This window comes from Oreochromis niloticus, linkage group LG19, assembly GCF_001858045.2.
Source record: "Oreochromis niloticus isolate F11D_XX linkage group LG19, O_niloticus_UMD_NMBU, whole genome shotgun sequence".
Classification (NCBI taxonomy): Eukaryota; Metazoa; Chordata; class Actinopteri; order Cichliformes; family Cichlidae; genus Oreochromis; species Oreochromis niloticus.
Window position 1 is genome coordinate 12996780 of NC_031983.2, and position 18972 is coordinate 13015751.

An 18972-nucleotide genomic window follows, 5' to 3' on the forward strand; every position below is an offset into this window, starting at 1 on the left:
ACAGATGCATGCAACAAAGGCGCGCATTCATAACATGGGAGGAAATCTCTGTGACAGCCGTTCCACTGTGAAGCAGACTGTTGGAAATGGAAAACAGTATAAAATAAAGCAGGATAATCTACTTTAATACATAGGTGTAATTCCAGATGATCACTAACTAATGGAGCTCTAACAACAAGAAAGAAACTTTGGGGTAATATTTCTCCATCTTGGCATAATTAATATGCACAGCATAGCGCTTTAATTTGAAAATTTACTGGTCCATTGGATTTGTCTGGTAAAGCCATGTCAGCCTAGAGACACCCACCTCGCTTTGCAGGACTATCTAATCTAATCTCTAGTTGCTTGTAAACCATTTCTGTCAATCTTCCGAATCCGGCATCATCTTTCTTTTTTGTTCTACAAGACTTCATGGAAGTATCTAAAGCAACATTCATTCATTCAGCTTTTTAAGGAAGCTTTCAAGCTGGAGTGAGTGAATGTCATTATGCTATTATCACTTAAAGTACGGTCTGAAATTGAGAATATTTTATTATCTGCAACTACAGAAATGTGAGAAGGAGGCGTGTTTCTCTTCTAAATAGAAGACCACCTTAGCAGTAAGTATGTGTCAGTGGAAATAGGTGTCTTTCTATCACTTTAAATCCTATAATCTCACACCCTTCTTCCTTTTTCAGTCTGACCTCGATTTTCTGCTCTCCTAAACGACTGCTCTTTTCCTCTGACCTCAAACTAGTAAGACTGCTCCGTGAATGATGGATTGGTGCAACACGGTGGCCCATTTAAAGTTAACTCCTCTACTTTACGGTACGTCTGATGCAACCACGTGCTAGGCCTTGCAGTATGCCAGTGTGTCAGCTGCATGCTTGCAACAAAACTCAAAGCTTTTTGGTTTATTTAATATTCATACTCTATTCATACCCTGTTATACCGCTTTAAGAAGACAATCATTTGGATATACTTCAAGCAGAATGTGTTCTTGCAGCCTGTAGCACAATCCTATGCTTGATATCTCTTATTACTTCTCACAGTTGTGTGAAAGCAGAGAGGCAGGGATCACACCTGTTCGCGTGCCGTAAAAACGGCTTACTGGAGGGTTGTTCCTGACTCTAATGTTTATACCATCCTCTACATTGTCCCCACAGGCCACTGAAAACACTGTGGATTATTTAATAGTGCTGTATACTGATGGTAGGCTACAGTTTCACTGCCGCTTTATTATCCAAAGCTGGGAAAGCTATCTTTCAATTGAAGATATGGAGACTGCATAAGCAAGAGGCATCATTCACTGCTGTGGTTTAAACGCCGTCGCAGAACACCTTATTCAATCGCGAGGTGCACACAAGTCAAGGTGCAAAGCAACCTCCCTGTACACATTAAATCTAGGTTTGCAGATAAATTGGCCAGAGCTTGGCCGGAGATTGCTTTGATTTATGGTGTAATTACACAGGTTTGTTGCAGCATTGACATGCTGGGCTGTCTGTGCTTCAGTTTTTGTGCATGGTTAATAACAATGAAGCTGTCAGGTCTCTGAGGCAAGCAGACATGTCTGATGTTACCGGTAGTATGATGTGTGCGGTGGCATATCTCATGTAGCAACCACAAGTCATATAGAGGCATGTTATATTACACTGCAGTCTCCAGCATGTCTGCGCATCCTGGCTCAGAGAGTAATCAGATAAGATAATGTAGTCAAGAGAGAGGGAGAGAGAAAGAAAGAGCAATAACTATAACACCCCCTGTCAGGATGGGAGTGCATCCCTGGGAGGGAGGATCTATCACTCTCGGCGCTCACGTACACAGTCACGCCTGATGCACACACTTACACCCACACCCACGCACAAAGCTGAGCAGAGAAGACGGGGCTGTGAGCACTGGCCGTAGACAAGGGAGGATGTTTATAAAGCTGCCAGGCTCAGTGCATCTTTCAGGTTGCATTATGTGTGCTATCCTAATTGGTGGTGGTGGAGGCAGAGGTGGGCCTCATTGGCGGTTCAACCAGAGGCTACAAGTCTCATACCATCTCAGCAGCTCATATTTCACTGTACTCAGTGTGCTAAGAGGGTCTCTCTCGCTGACACACATTCTAAACTCACACATTCACAAAGTGTGTTGTGAGCGAATGTACATGGACGCATCAAAATTCATAAAGAAAAATGTTCTCTTTATGTAACGGTTATGTGAGTGCAAATCTACCCAGCACCACAGTCACACTAAAATTAAAAAAGGCATGGTTTTACAGATCCCGAACCCTAACCCTACATCTCAGATTCATTCAACTGCAGGCACTCCAGTGATCTAATGCAACTATAGTGCTTTTCTTCATCAGAAAGAAGAGTGAAGCAATTCCTTTTCAGCTGTGTTCTTTAATTACTGTTCTTTAACATGAGAGTTCAGCAACATTTTGCAAAGTATAACAAAAGTACAAAAGATACTGCAGTGTACTTGAAAAATATCTCACAGTATTTTGCATTTAATTTGCTGTAAGTAATTGTTAAAATTACCCGTTCTAGGCTGTGAAAGTCTCTACTGAATTCTCTCGTACAGTAGCTACAGACAGGATAATAGACTGCTTTTAGTAGCTGAAAAAAAATCTCAAAAGGCACAGCTAAAGCCCAACGGTTTTAATGATGTACTTATGTGTGATAGTTTTTCAGTTATAATATGCAGTTACTTATGGATAGAAATGTAATGATTTATTATCCTGGATGAGAGACAAAATACAATTATACATCCATTTATCCATTTCAAGTCTTGGGGGACTGGAGTCTATGTTAGCTGTCACAGGGGGGAAGGCAGGGTACGCCCTGGACAGACAACCATTCGCACTCTTTCTCACACCTAGAGCCAAGTTAGAGTCACCAATTAACATAAAATGCATTTCTTTGGAATATGAGAGAAAGTCAGAGTACTCACAAAGACACGGGGAGAACAAGCACAGAAAGGCCCTTCAAAGACCGGTTTGAATGCAGGATCTTTCTGTGAAGCGACAGTGCTAACCAATGCACCACCTGCGCCACCCTATAGAGTTAGTTTTTGAAATATAAAATTGTTTAGCCAGCTGCGTATAGTTGTATAGTTGTAGGTCGGTGAAGATGCTGAGAAGTTGTATTCTAGTCTCCATAGTAACCTCTCACACTATTGCACATGCTTTCTGAAACAGTTCTCATTTACTAAACATATTTTTTGACCACAGGTGAAAACCCCCCCCGTCACTTTATGTACAAGTCAACATCATTTTATCCATCCCTCCATTTTCCTATCCAGTTCTCGAATTCAGGTTTGGAGAGGGGGTTGGAGCCCCCAGCTGTCACAGGGTAAAGGGCAAAGTACACCCTGAATAGATTGCCAGTCCATTACAGAGCTAATATAAAAAGACAGACAACAAGTTCACACTTGCAGCCCATTTACAATCACCAGTTAACCTAGCATGTATATCTCTGGTATATGGAAAAAAGCTTGAGCATCCAGAAAGCACCCACACATGTGCAGGGTAAACATACAAACTCCACATAGAGGGAGCCTAACCAGCTGGTGGATTCAATCCTGGCACTATCTTGCTTCAGGTGACAGCACTAACCACTGTATCACCTATACAATATATAAATTTTCCAAGCCCATACAATGAGATTACGACACCTTTTTAAATGGATCTTTACTGAGCAAATGAGAGAAACAGATTTCCTCTGAGTCAGAAGCCCACTTATAGCACACAGACCTCACATGCAGCACTAGGCTTTTACTCTGACTGCATCTTTCACTGTCTCAGCTACAATTCCCCTGGATAAAGTTTGCATCAAATGTAGTGCCTCTGCTCTGCCCCCTCCAACACCTTCTCCATCCAGTCAACCAGCAAGGACTTTGCTCTAGTGCAAAGTGTTGAGCTCTGTCTGATCACTGGGCTGAGCAGATCCCACTGCAACAGACTTGAGGGGCTCGACTGTGTGATTAAGCAAGCCTCGGTTCCACCAGAGGGCCACCGGAGCAGATGTTCTCATTAAAAATGCAGGCTCTGTGAGCGAAGAAGATTGCCTTGTTCCAGGCAAAACCTGGCCGGAGGTTGAAAGCTCTCATTTCTCTCACTTGTAAGGCCAGCCAAGTTTCAATGCCTCTACACCCTTTAAACAATGTGGCAACCACAAAAAATGAATTATTCCAACAGAATCATGCAATCTTGGGTTATTCTACTTACTCCACTGGTAAAAGGAAAATGGATTGCTTCAGCTGTGTGTTATAATTAAGCATGTGGTTTTCCACTTTTTCTGGCTTCCTCACTTGTATTATAGTGTTTATAAAATGTAGTAGGCTGGCTTAGATCTCTCATTCCTGGGTAATTTTCGAACATATTATTTGGCGACCGGAGCAAAGAGAGGCAAACATTTTTACCTTTAAAAGGAAAGATGACTGTCTATGAACACTCTGTGTTTTAGGGCTTAAGAACAAGGTGCTGATGACAGCTTTGGATATTCCTCGGTTTTCCAGCTGGCACCTAGACGAAGCCTGCTACAATTAACATAAAACTACAGTGCACTAAAAAGTGATGCAGCACTCCAGAGGGTACAACTAAACCCACAGTACACAGCTGCTTAATAGAATCGGGGATATCTATCAAAAGCTTGTGTAAACCCTCAGTGAGACAGCAGCGGTCTAAAAATCTTTGTTGAACCCTGAGGATAATCCCTGGGCATTAAATATTGTCAACACAGACAGAGTTTGGTCTATGAAGCTAAAGTTGTTGGAAAGTTAAAGGGGGGGGATTTGTGTGATCTTGTGGGGCATTCTGGTTTTCATCAAACAACCAACAGTGGGGTGGATGGAGTTTGACGGTAGGGGTTACACGAGCTAGTCACAGTTAGTGAGTTTATGTGTACTTACATGTGCAAATGCATACTAGGCACATGGCAGTATGGAGTGCATGTGGAGGAAAGGTTACTGATGGATTATAGCCCTCACCTTTGGGACTGAACCCATTACTGCCCTTTCTCTCACCCTCTCTCCAACATGCTCACCACCTCTTATTCCTCCGTTCCATCTCCTTCTTTCTCCTTTTTCTTTTCTTCTGTTCTACTCTGCAACACATGTGCACACACACACACACACACACTAAAAAACAGCAGTTCCCTCACCACATGAGCAGACACACGCAAACTATTAGGTTGAAATGTTGGGGGGAGGCAAAGCACACACTTAACATGAATGCCAAACAGAGGATCCTTCCCTGCTGCTGGTGGCTGCCGACCAAAGAGGCCTTAAGCTTCCTGCTGTATATACCCCGACATTATTTCCCAAGGTGTAAAAGAATGCCGCATACAACAACGCACACCTCGCCATGTTCTCGTTACATATTTTCGTCCAGCTGAGGATGGTGTTAAAGCCACAGCTGCGTGACGCTGATGTTTCACTTAAATGCTACGAAGCGTTTGGATGACGCCTGCTGATACTGCAGTCTGCACATAAAGATACTGAGTGTGAACTAAAGTTGCTGTCAAGTACTTTTTGTTTGTTTAAAAAAATGTTTTTGGCTCGATTTTCATGTTGTTTGTTTAAGTCCAAGTATTTCTAGAGCACATCCTGGAATGCGCTTTATGTAGCAAAGAAAATCTATTGCAAGATACTTCAATCAAAGCGTAAAGGAGGATGCTGTTGGCTGCTTTTGGTCACAGAAAACAGCTAATGAGTTGTTAAAAACGTTATTAGAGTAGAGTAATGTGTAGTTTGGCTCAAACTGGGAGCAAGTGCCCCAAAAGGAAACGCATCAGCATCATTAAGGAGGGTTTCGGAGACTACACTGTAATCTAATGATGCAAATGCAGCCATATACACGTGCACTGGTGTGCGCACATGTATACGCACAATTCTATTCACAGATTTATGGAAGATTCTTGTTTCTTGCAGCAGTTTCAATGATGCTCTCTAATGATTTATCATAGCAATATGAGGTGGTAAATACTACCAGACATTTTACATGATTCACTTTTTTCCTCTTAAATAATGTTCTGATGTCACTTTGTAGATTATTGGGGAGGGAGAGAGTTCATTGTGCTCAGCAATAGCTCTTGGTGTCTGTCTGCTGTTTGTAAGTGTAACTCTCCATGTATATAGTCCATAAAACAAATGGCAGTTGTGTAGAACAGATTGTGTTGTTAAAGGAAACATTGTTTGTCACATTCAAAGGCAAGCAGAATTTCAACATAAAAAGTGCAATAACCTGTACATTACAGAGATTTATGTGGCTCTGGATGGCACGCTTCTTCCATACTGAGGATTGCCAGGTAGTAAATTAGGAAATGCCTTTTGGCAAAAACTGTACCCTCTACATCCAGGCACAGAAACACACACACGCTCACCTACACACACACTGAAAGGCATGCTTACTATTTTCCATCACAGACTTGTGCACCAATATACACTCACTGGACACTTTATTAGATCTGACCCCAAAAAAGATTCAACAGAGTTCAATAAAGTTCTGGAAACATTGCTCAGAGATTTTGGTCATAGTAACACGATAGCATCACACAGTTGCTGCAGATTTGTCGTCTGTGCATTCATGATGCAAAACTCCTGCTCCACCACATCCCAAAGGTGCTCTATTGGAAGGAGATCTAACTATATGGGTCATGTGAGTACAACAAACTCATTGTCTTGTTGAAGAAACCAGTTTGAGATGATTTGAGCTCTGTGACATGACACGTTATCCTGCTGGTAGGAGCCATCAGGAGTTTAATTTCTCCATCTAAAAGCTAATTAACTAATCCTGTTGTTTACACCAAATTCTGTCTCACCACCCTAATGTTGCAGCAGAAATTGAGATTCATCAGACCAGGCGACAATTTTCTCTTCTATTGTCTGCAAATTGTAGTCTCAGTTTCCTGTTCTTTGCTGGCAGGAGTGGCACCAAGTGTAGACTTCTAATGCTTCAGCCCATTCTGTGAAAAAGACCATGTCAACTAAAACTAAATAAAAACTAAGTCAAAAAACTATGACTGGAACTAAATCAAAATTTGCTGGTGGGAAATTTCTGAAATACTCAGCTCATCCTATCTAGCACTAACAACCATGCCACGTTCAAAGTCACTTAAATCACCTTTCTTCTGCATTTTGATCCTCAAACTGAACTGAACAGGTAATCTTGACATGTTTGCATACCTAAATGAATTGAGTTGCTACCATATGACTGGCTGACTAGATATTTGCATAAACAGGCAGCTGAACAGGTGTGCCTAAAAAATGGCTGGTGCATGTCTAGTGATATTTTTAAATGGACACACAAACACACACAGAGTCTAAATAATGTAAAGGACAGAAAAAACTGATTAAACACAATATTCACAATACTCATCTTTCATGCTTTTACTCTTTTTCTTGTGACATTTGATCAAGCCAAAAGATTTAATGTGAGCTGAAAGCTGTTGTCTGTCACATTCACATATCCACAGACGCACTACAAGTACACACACTAATTTCCAGTGTGACTATGCTTTATTAATGGAGAGACAGGGCTGCATATCTAATGGCGACAGCAAGTGAGAGCGAAGAGGCTGCTGGGTATGATCCATTTACATGCATGCTAATAACGGAGCACATTGGGCCCGGGATGAGCAAAAGATCTCTCTATAATCGACCATCCATCATTAAGATGTGACTTTCCCATCAGACACAGTGCGTCATTACTCTGCACACACAACAGGCAAACAAACATGCACAAACACACTCACTCAAAATCACTTTATCTGCAATTGTTCCTTGCTTTCATCACCTTTGCACACACTGTGTATTTGTATCGGTCGGGACGCATGAGAAGCACAGTCACAGAGTGGAACAAGTAAAAGTTAACAAGCTTTCACAATGGCACAGCTCTACTCAAAAGGGTCTTTGTAAAGCTAGACTTCTCTTTCAGTAATGAAGCATGTGTCAGAAGCTAGCTCACCTCTGTAAAAGACAGTGACCTGAAACTGCACACACTCATGCACACACAACTTTATCCCTGCACATATACAGCTTATGAGATTACTGATGGAGTTCTGAATTCCACTGCACAATAAATGTCATCCACGTGTTCCAACAACAGGGCGGCCTCATGAGTCCTGCAGTGGTTTAGGAGGTCATTGTTGAGGGAAAGGTAGCTGGTCTCCTGTGGCCCAGTGTCAAACCTCAGCTCTCACGGCCGCTTGCTCCTCTCGGAGGAGGAAATGAGTAGCGGTGTCTGCTTTCCACTCAAGGGAGTGAGAGCACTTTGGGGTCCTTGTGCTCTTCAAATGGCACATATTTAGGCAGTCTGTAAATGCACCCACCAAAACAGAGAACAACTTAATGATGCTGGATTAAGCGAGCACAGTTTGAGTGTGAATTCCACCTTTTTCTTTTATTTATTTATTTATTTTTACTATGCCTGGTACTTCTTTTTAGGATTCTTGTTATCCTTTATACTACAAAAAGGCCATTTAATCAAAGCAATTTTACCTTTACTGTATGAGCTAAGCGTGAATTTAAAATGAAATTGAAGTTGAATTTTTATACTTGTGTTAATTGTGTGATTTGTGAAGGTTTGTTAGCTTTAGTTTATTTGGTAATAGTTTAGTAGCTGGTCAAAGTCACCACATTTCTGTTTTCTTTGGGTTATTTAAACTTTTTTTGACGTTATCTGATGTCTTAGATGTTCTGGTTCTTGAGCAGTTCCTCTCAGATTTCTTGGAAATGTGGCACTATAGAACCAGCCTAAGTCCACATCAGTTTTGAGTGAAACCAAAGCGATAAGCCATCAACTGAGGATGTTGCACTTCCTCTTTTTAATCTGTAGGATATGACAAACACACTGATGCCCAGTTAAAACTTGAACTTGAAAACCTGTTATTTTTTTCTTATTCACTGCTCCACGTGGTTTGAAATTAAATGCAGTCCATGTTTGTGGAACATGTCGGGCCTTTATGAGGTCCTCAGTCACCTCAATTTTGCCCGAATGTGATGACAAGAGAAAAAGTTGACTTCGAGAAAGAATTTACACTTAAAAAATAGTTCATTAACCTCTAATCTTGCAGTTAATGTGATATATGCTTGATGAAGCTTTATCTTATTTTGGAGAGGTCTCATTTCTAGGTTTAAGAAATCTCTCAAAGTAGGCAAGGGCATGATGGCAACATTTTAAACACAAACATTTTGCATTTTAGTAAAATTACTCCACACAGTACTTATGCCTGCATAATTAAAAGCCTGGAAACTCACATGTATAGACTCACAAACTTGCTCACACTCACAGTAAGACCTACATATGGCAGACTGTGAACAGGCAAGTTGGGCAGCTGGCCGGTATTAAATTGGATCCCTGGGTTCCCCACTGTTCAGTGAGACTTAAAGCCATATTAAAGGCATCTCATACAGTTCTGCAGCAGTGGGAGAGCATGGACAGTGGCCAAGGAAAGCAGCCCTGTGCCAGCCACACCCTTGGAGGACTACATCTGCTCTCAGTCCACTTCTTTATGTGTAGCGTGACATATCGTCCCATGTGCCTATATGCCAGTCATTCCTAATGCGCACTTTAACACAGAGCCATGCAGGCGTGAATGAATGCATCTCCGATTATTTGCACCAGTGCTTTATGTGACTTCGCAAATGTTTGTGTGCTGGGGATGGACTTCTTAATGATCAGCTCACTCTGTGGAGGTTTGATGTTAGCAGGCAAAAAAGGGAGTGAGTTTTTGCATCTGTTGGCTGGTCAAGACTGACTACTTGGTGTGATGCACATTGTGTAGGCAGATACTGCTTCATGTACCGTGGTCATTTTTTATTACTGGGTTGTGCCATACACAGTGGACATAAAGCTAGTGGAGCAGTTAAGCCTGAAGAAAGTGAGAAGATGTGCTTGTGGAATCACTCTTTGTTCTATCTCACACTTAATTGAACTGGTCTCATTTCCTGCAAAACCCAAGACCGAGGGGACGTTTCAGAGGTGATTAAATATGCTCTTGAAAAATGCAAGAATCATCCAGAGAGTTTTTTCCAAATAGCACGGTGATCTGCTTGCTTTTGTTCCTTTCTGCTTTACCTACATCCGGCCAAAAAACTGACCAAAATTGTAAATTTAAAACTGCCGTTGAGGAAGCGCTCCTTCTCAAACTGCCACATTGGCAGGAAGGAGAGCAGGAAGGATAATGGGGGTGGTCTAATAAGTTTGTTTGGCTTGTTAGTGTGATTGTTTTCCCACAAAGCTAATTAACTGTCTTGGCCCTAGGGACCCTTCATTCTATATCCCGCTATCACCACCCATCCACGCACACCCACACACATATATGCACATTAATCTATCCATCCCCACCTTGCTCACCCCCTCTGAGCTGCCTACTCTCTCACCCTCACCAAAGACAGTTCTGCGTCTCTGTCTTTGGATGCTGTCATGTGTAAATTGATGGAGGGTGTAGTGATTGTCTGTATGGTCCCAAGGTGCCTTTCCCTACCACACAGGCATCCTCTAGATTCTTCCTGGCTCACAGTTGATTACGATAAATCAATCTGAGGGTCAAACACTTGGACTGGGGCACTGTCATCTCCAGTGGCTACGGGGGTAAGCCGGCCCAGGATAAGAGGGCGTTTCCTCGAACCCCCGTGACCCCCTCGACCAGTCTTGTTTCCGTGGTGAGACCTTCATTAAGGGACAAATCTGTTCCTGGAGTTAAAAGACAGGGAGTGGGTGGGGGTTGAGGGTGGTTAGGTGCTTTTGTTTTTCATCACATCTCTCTCCTCTACCTCTGGTGGCCTTATTTCTCTGTCTGGTAGGGCTGGATAACTGACAGGTAACGGCAGTGCAGAGCAATAATGCCATCCCTCTGGCCTGTATAGCAAATAATTCCGGAGATTTAATCAATGGCCGAGAGGAAAAGCAGGGCCAAATCAATAGACGCCTGGCTGTTTGCTCCCCAGCTTTGAAGGTGAATCCGGGCCTTGCTACATAAATTGGACTAATTGAAGAGCATGCTAGGAAACAAGCCCCTTACAAAGCAGGTCTGTGTCAGCATGATACTTGTATGCGAATTTCATCAAGCTAGAAGTGCAGAGGCTGAGTTAATAAGCTGACATAAGCCTGGGCAGAAAAGTAGGGATAAATACAATATTAGTTTCATTTAAACTGATGACAGCCATCCCTACTTGTTTAGGTGATGAGCATGCAGCATTTATTGCTTAGTTGGGCATATAAAATTGGATCTCACATTTTAATCCCTTTTTACGTGGTAATAAAAGAGATTTTTTAAACCTTGATGTTCTGAATCTGGTATGTTTCTTCTTATTTATCTATCACGGAGCAACGTCAGGTCCACGTTTTGATACTGTACAACGCATGAGAGTGTAAAAAGAGACCCCTTGCATGCTGAGCTGAGGACATAAATCCAGTGACAATGATACATCTCATCAGCAGAGGCAACAAATTAAAAACACCCACCCACAAGACACTGGCTGTTCAATAGATTGGCCTTATTTTCAGTGGGAAAATGGGGGCATTCTCCACAAAAAACAATCAATCAAAGTAAATGACCCTGCTGTTCACAAATCTGTCACAGCGTAGCAATGCCGTATTAGCCATAAGATCTCTCTAGTGGTCAGGCTGAGATCTTCCCTGAGACCTCATTTCAACTTAGATCTCTCATGGGGGGGTGGGATGGGGCCCCCGAGGTCTTAGTCTTCAGGTCGGTTTTAATTAATAAGTTCTGAAGGAATGATAAAAACAGCACAAGGTGCTAACCCTGTTAGCTGAGTGGCATGTTATAGCATTAAGCTCTTCTGATGCGGGTGGGTGGATGGGTGAATTAAAAGATTTTTGCTGCGGATTGGTTCACAATGCAGCAGGAAGGAGATCTGAGCTCAAATGAAATGATTGTATCAGATAGAAATCGATAGCAATCCATGCCTTCCTTAATCCTGCACTAGCTCCCAGATCACTCCCTGGTGCAGGCAATCTTTCAGCCATCATTACGACACGCAGATCGATAGCGGGCAGCAAGGCCTCTGGTTAAGTTTCTGGCTACTCTGCAAAGTATGAGAGAAGACTCTAAAGGATAAGAGAGAAGGGACAGGATGATGAGAGAAGCCAGTGTGGTTTAAGGTGTCTGCCAATGTGAAATTGTGATGTTGTTAGAGGTAATTAACAAGAAAAGACAGCAGAAAACAAGTAATCTACCTAGTCTAAAAAAAACTTGAAATCCTGCTAAAGCTCCAAAGCACAAAATCTTTTGTTATGTTATTATCCTGCGATAGGGGGTTTGAGTTAAGCACCAAGCATATTCTGCTTCAAGAGATGGATGATGAAGCTTGGAACAGTGTTTTATGGTTGTAATCAGAACAGGTGCACATCATCTATCAAGGCATAATGAAATTGTACAAAGTGCCTTCTTGTCTTCAATACTCCTGACATCCTGTTTCAGTTTATGCCACAACCAATGAAGGAGACCATCTCATAAGTCTTGCTGGCAACATCTCTGGGGATCCGAGTGAAGAAAAACAGGCTTGAGTTAGTACGTGCGATTTTGGTTGTGCAGTGATTGCATTCGTATGATGTGAAATATGAGGGAAAACAATGCAACGGCAATAGACGCGAGCCCTTGCCGACTCGAAGCGGCACCTGCAGAAAAGCCATCGTGGAGTAAATAAAAGAACTTTGTGCACAAAACTCACGGGGTATTTGTCGCACAATTTCTTCTTGAAAAATTAATTGGCTAATCATTAACACCAGTGGCCTTAACAGCAGGAGGATCCATCATTAACACTACTGGCCCGAGCTGCTGAAAACACAGAGAAAGCGCCTGTGGCTTCAACCTCTTACTTTGTGCTTTGTAGTCAAGTCACAGTGTATGTTTAAAACCCCTCAATTAAAAATGGCGAGTGGGGCGCTGCTTTAATGATAGCTGTGATTTTAATCAGGAGCGCGGTATTCCTACCAGGTCCTGGAGGTCTGGGGGTCTCGCTGCACACATCAACTTATCTGCTTCCTAAAGCTTCCCTTTTTTAATTTCCCACCTCAGTCAAAGTCTGCTCTGCTCTCCCGGTACTCCTTTCACTCTGCTTCTCTCCCCCAGCAGACCTTGCTGTTAGGATGCAAATATTGAAAGAAAAAGCACCACAAGTAATTAATTTCATTAGCATCAATATTCTACTCATGAGCCGCAAACACAGGCAGAGAGATAGCTGGTACAGGAAATCTCCGCGATGGAAATTATAGTAAGGGGATATGAGCAGGAAGACGGATAGAAAGAAGGGGAGAATGATTGTTTACTCTCCCTCTATTCTCTGTCTCTGTCTTATCACCTTATTTTCTACAACCCTGCACCGCTTTGAAAAAGACTACTGGGGCAAAGGAACTTCTCCCAGCAATTAAGGGGGGGTGGGGAGAGGCACAAACACTCAGCGTAATTACTGCCGCACATTGCTGCTGTCACAAAACTCAGCTTGCCCTCTGGTCATAAAAAAAATACACTGAAGAATATTTAGAAATGAATTATTCAAAGTGATTGTTCGCACTCAATTATTCATGGGGCCCCGGCGAAGGGAGATTTGCATCTCAACGCTGTAAATATTATTAATCTTGCCAATTACAAAATTCTCTGCTGCTCCAAATTCTTCAAATGATGTTCCAAATGTGCGCGGCATTTTATAGCCTTTAATGTTTAAGTGGCTTGAAATGAATGTGCTACAGCTTTTACAAGTCATCTGGAAAACAAATCAAGTTCTTCTGAATGAGAGTTTTCAGCGTGTGAGACATAACTACCCCAAAATTGCCAAATGCTAACAGCTCGGACAGAATTCTGAATTTTTAACTCGTAATTCTCGGAGTATCCTTGAAAGAAAAAAACATGCATCAACTGAGTCCCAGCAGGACAGAGCGCTATATGCCAATTAACTGATTTTAAATGCTCTTTTAAGGTACTGATGAACTCTTCTTGAGAAAGAAAAACTTTCTGGATTTTCTCTGCTGTCAACGGAAATCAAAAAGACAACAAATGCACAGATTTAATAAGTTGAATCCTGAGATCTGTGAGCTCTCTGTGATTGTTCAAGTGCTAAAATACACTTGCTGTTCCAAACAGGCTGTGTCAAAGTGTTAAGCTTTAAAAGTGATTCAGCTGCTGCAGCATGTGCACGTTACCCAAGCTACACAGCTTAAAGACACAAATATGAATTAAATATACCTGAACTGGATTCTAGCTTGCGGGAGATTGTTGCAGAGGCTTTTGCTATTTGGTTTTGCATCTTCACCTCAGACAAACAGCTTTTCATGCCCATTTTAATCCTGAAAGCAGAACACATGTTCTGCTGCAAATCTGGACCCTGGAATTAAAGGGAAAACCTAAGCCAAAGTTTTGAAGTCCTGGGAACTTTTCCCCATGTAAGTGATCATAAGTCAGTAAGACTTTCTGAACAGGCTCTCGTGATCAAGAGCTTGCTTGACCGGGAGGAAATCAGTTTGCAGCTGTGAATTATTGTGGTCACAGATGCTCTCCAAGACTTTGAGAGAGGATTCATATAGCGAGTGTTTGATGTTAAGAAAGAGACAGACCACTGTGAAGTCTGTTCTGGACAGTGTTGCGAGTCAATTTCTTTAATGTTGTGGTAGATCGTCATAAGTGTTAAAATGTGTTAAAAAAAATTTGGCCAGTGGTGGAAAGTATTTGGTTCTGTTAAGAAAGAGACCTCTATCCTGGCAAACAATGCAGATGGTATGAAAAAACAGGGTTCAGCTGTACATGTTTGTACAAGAAAACAAAGGAAGACATTGAAAGTTCAGTACGAGTTTCCAGTTGTTGTGGGGACACTGCATTCAAAAAGCTAAGTCATCCTGTGCTTCTTTACTCCCTCAGGTGCCAGGAGTGGATAAAAAGTCACACAAGTGTAACTTGTGTGAATTCAGTGACATTCCGAGACATTCAGGAAGTAGCAGAAATGGCTCTCACCATCCAGTGGTCGGTAAAATCTTTATCCTGTGATTTAGTTTATGTACTATCACAAGTGCCATGTTTTTGCAGTGTGCAGTAAACATATCATATCATATCACCAACTCAACTTAAATTGGTGTTAAATGTGGGCAAATCCAAGTTCATGTTATTCTCATATGGCAAAGCCTCCTTAGATCGAAACCATCCAATGGGCTGAAATTCAAATGGCTGCATCTTCTAAGTATTTAGGTGTCATATTAGATCAGAATTTGTCATTTGAAAGGCTTGTGTCCGAGCTGAAACTTTTTTTTCTTGAACTCCGGAACGTTTGACCTTTTTGGGGCTTTGGTTATCTGCTCTTAATGAATGCACCAGACCAGGACCTAAAGAGGAAGGATACTGTCTATCTTTGTGCTTCACATTTTATGATTTGCTGTGGAAATTGTGTACATCGCTGATCTTTGAATACTGCTGATAAGCGGCCATCTCTGTATAAACAGACTTGGTTGCTTTATCTTTAAATCTGTACTTGGGCTGGGTCCTTCTTATCTTTGGGTCTGTATGTGTAAAAATGACAACCAGTACAGCCTACATGCTCACATTAATATAAAAAAAATAGCAATTAGGATTGCCCCTGTCTCCTGGCATAATCTACAGAAGGGGCTGAAATTGTCAGAATTGGTTATGATTGGAGAGTTTCAGTTCATTTTAAAGGAGCAATAGGAAAGCTCTTATGTTCAATGTCACTGCTTTTAATGTTGCTATTGTAATGATTTACTGCATATGATTCAAATCTGGGAATGATTTGCATGTTAGGGTTCATTTGCCTGTACTGAATATTAGTCGTATTTGTGGTTATATTTTGTTGTATTTCTTGTATCTTCTGCTGTCCTCTTGGTCAGCTCTCGCTTGAAAAAGAGATTTTAATCTTTAACTTGGATAACTACAGGATACAATTTTCATCTGAAGTATTAATTTAAAATTAATGTGTGTTTTTTTTAAAGAAAGAAACAGACAATATTACTTTCCAAGTGTGTTGAGTGGACTAATACAATCTTTTGTTTATGTGTTACCATGTGATCTTACAGTACAACACAAACTGAAATTCAGTCTTATTGTTTGAAATGCTAGGAAACTTAAAGTGATGAGGAATGCATCCAAGACTGAACAATGATAGCACAAAACAGACGGTCAACACATCATCCCTCTGTCCAGCCTCATTTAACAGGCCCACGAAGAGCTTCTCTTCATTTGCTTGCACACCTGATTCTTGAACCAGTGACAGCAGGTTATATCATCAGCACATGTAGCAAAAAAATACAAAATAAAATAAAACCACCATGTTTTAAATATGGGTTGCCATTATCTTTCTTCTATTCCCTACAAATGCATGCTAGAACATATAATTTATGAAATGCAAATTGGGGTCCATGTACAGACAGTTAATTAAATTTATGTCAACTTTGATATTACGGTTAGCTAGTGTCACAGATTGTGATAAATGGAACACATGCTGGTCTGCAGTAATAATCTGTCCGGGCTGATTTCATTGTGTAAGACTGGAGGGCTAGTGGCAGAGTTTGAAGCTGTGCATCTGTCTGTATGAATGTGTGATTTGACTGTGCTGAAATAAGCCCAAAGATTGGAATTTAAAAGGTCTGTATGATAAAATTCTGCATTAATTTATGTATTTGCAATGTTTTTTTCAGATTTTTTTTGTATAAATGTTATTCAAATTCAAGTCTCCATTAATATCTTTAAGTTAAAGCGGTTTGTAGAAAACAACTTAAAGTTTATTGCACTGCAAAAGAAGACAGATGAGGATAGGTGGGGGTTGAGGTTGGCCCTGGGAGAGGAAAGCAGTTGATGAGTGTTTGGGCTGGATTGGCTGAGAGGGAGAGAAGCAGGTGATAACGGAGGCAGAAAGTAGTGTGAAGCTTGGTGTCTAGCAGAGATTGGGCAGGCAGGCTGAAGGTGAGACAGTGCTGGTAGGCATCCTGGAGAGCGGAGAGTTGACCTGAAGTGCAATGAGATCACAGTTAGTCAAATAAGTAAACACGAGAAACTGCTCATGTTTTATTGCCAAAGAATGCCCCATACCACGTAGGTGAAGGAATGATCTGGCAAAGACTGGATAAGGACTGCTGTAGATTACTGCAGGGGTTAATTAGGTGATGATAAGCAGGTGTGCCAATTGCCATCAGCTCAGGACACACACACACACACACACACACACACACACACACACACACACACATATAGAGATACAAACAGAAAGATACTGTGCAATCATTTCCACCGCACGCCTTTGTGCATTTACAATACAAATACCTGCATCATATTGCAGAAGCACACCTATGTGTCTATTTATATTTAATAATAATCTACTATCTTACGCGACTCATTAAAATATGGCCTTGGAGAAACATTAATGTAAAGTTAAGGGAGAGCACCACAGTGATGGTAAGTCACATAGTTAGTAACCGTCCAGTTATGAATCCAGTCATAAAGCCTTCACCCAGTGTGTTGCATGCATCAGCGATCTTAATATTTACTTGTAACCCAGTGTCTCTCACCTCCCTGTCTGTGCTTCTCTCGGGTCTCAGGGTAAATGAAAGAATGACACTTTGCAATGCTTTAGGCTGAGTAGCTTTTCAGTCTGGCCTTAATTAGTATGGGACACCCCTGTGTTAAAAGATAAATCCAAACCCCCTTGATAGAAAAGCTGATGACAAAGGTGCAAAAACAAAATTTAAATAGAGGATACACAAAGAATCCGAAATACGTGCATGCACATACAGATTCAGCAAAGACTTTTCCACAAACTGATGTAATTTTCAGTTTTTAATGCTGTTTGAACTTTGAAGTGCTGCTGACAATATAACACAAGTCCTACAGACTTTCAGCTAAGTCTTTCTCTCTCCTTCCACCCCTCACTCCCGCACCATCCCTCATTGCCTTGCAGGCCGCAGAGTGATGTGTCATTTTATAATCCTTTCGAGGCTAAATTACATTAAGAATATCCTCTCATTAATTAAACCTGCTATTGGCAGCACCTGAGATAAAACAGATTATAAGAGCTGAGAGTGAAAACACAAAGCACAAAATGCTGGTGTCAGCACTTTGTGTGTGTGTAAGTGCGCATTCCTGAGAGTATACTAAAAGGGATAAAAAGCTTGAAAGAGAGACTGCAGGAAGAACTAGCATAGTTATATATGCTGGTGTGTTTTTAGCTATAGATGGGGCTGGAATGAATACTGTGCTTTGCTACAGTGCTACATTCACTTTTATTTTAATGCTTCTTCTTTTGGAAATTTACAAAAATGGTTACTTTTAGGTGCTGCACTAATCTTTTTTTCATCTTTGTTAGTGTCTATTAAAACAACGCATCAACATCATATTGGAAAGGTAATTAATCTGTGCAGTCATCTGCTTTTTAAACATAACACTTGTTAACACTATAAAAAAGGATTTGTGTGAAAGTGTGAAAAAAACCCATTCTGTGTTACTTAGATTACAGATTAGATACAAAATCTACTAGATCTGAGTTGATTTTAATGGTCTGGTTTCAGAAGAAAAATATCCAATTTCTCACCTGAGATGAGGTGAGGTGGAGTAACCGACGATGGAGTCTATAAAAGCAGAAAAGTCAAAGCAAATACTGCATAAAAAATGTATCAGAAATACCTCCTTCAAACAAAATTAATCATGATAAAACTTCACATTAACCACACTCCTCTTGGTAGCTGTCAAAACTGATTAATGACAAAGCGAAGAGGAGTGAGAGGGTGAGAAGTAGGAAAGAGGAAAAAAAAAGTTGTATAAATATTAAGTGAGTCCAAATGGCAATGCATGTTGTCTTTGTATGCACATGATGTAAAGCCATTATGGAGTTCATGCGGGTCCCTCACAAATGAATAAATCACTGCCTTCGGACGAATTAATCAAAGTGCCCAGCTGTTGCTGTGTGGCTAACTGGCTGTGGAGGAAGAAGAGGCTGAGACTCCTTCCCCGGGTGTATTGCTACCCTCACGTCCTCTCTAAGACCAGCAGACCT

At 41.3% G+C, this 18972-nt stretch overlaps 2 long non-coding RNA genes across 2 annotated transcripts; one reads left to right on the plus strand and one right to left on the minus strand.

Annotated features, from left to right (window-relative positions):
• Window positions 1–548: 548 nt before the first annotated feature.
• Window positions 549–15176, plus strand: LOC112843061 (uncharacterized). The gene is made up of 3 exons (XR_003215177.1): window positions 549–599; window positions 678–807; window positions 14841–15176. It is a non-coding gene; the product is annotated as an uncharacterized LOC112843061 (long non-coding RNA).
• Window positions 15177–16354: 1178 nt separating this feature from the next.
• LOC106098814 (uncharacterized) lies at window positions 16355–17535 on the minus strand. Its single transcript, XR_001225129.3, has 3 exons — window positions 17492–17535; window positions 17016–17069; window positions 16355–16932 (listed from the first exon to the last, which is right to left on the minus strand). It is a non-coding gene; the product is annotated as an uncharacterized LOC106098814 (long non-coding RNA).
• Between the last annotated feature and the right edge of the window lie 1437 nt (window positions 17536–18972).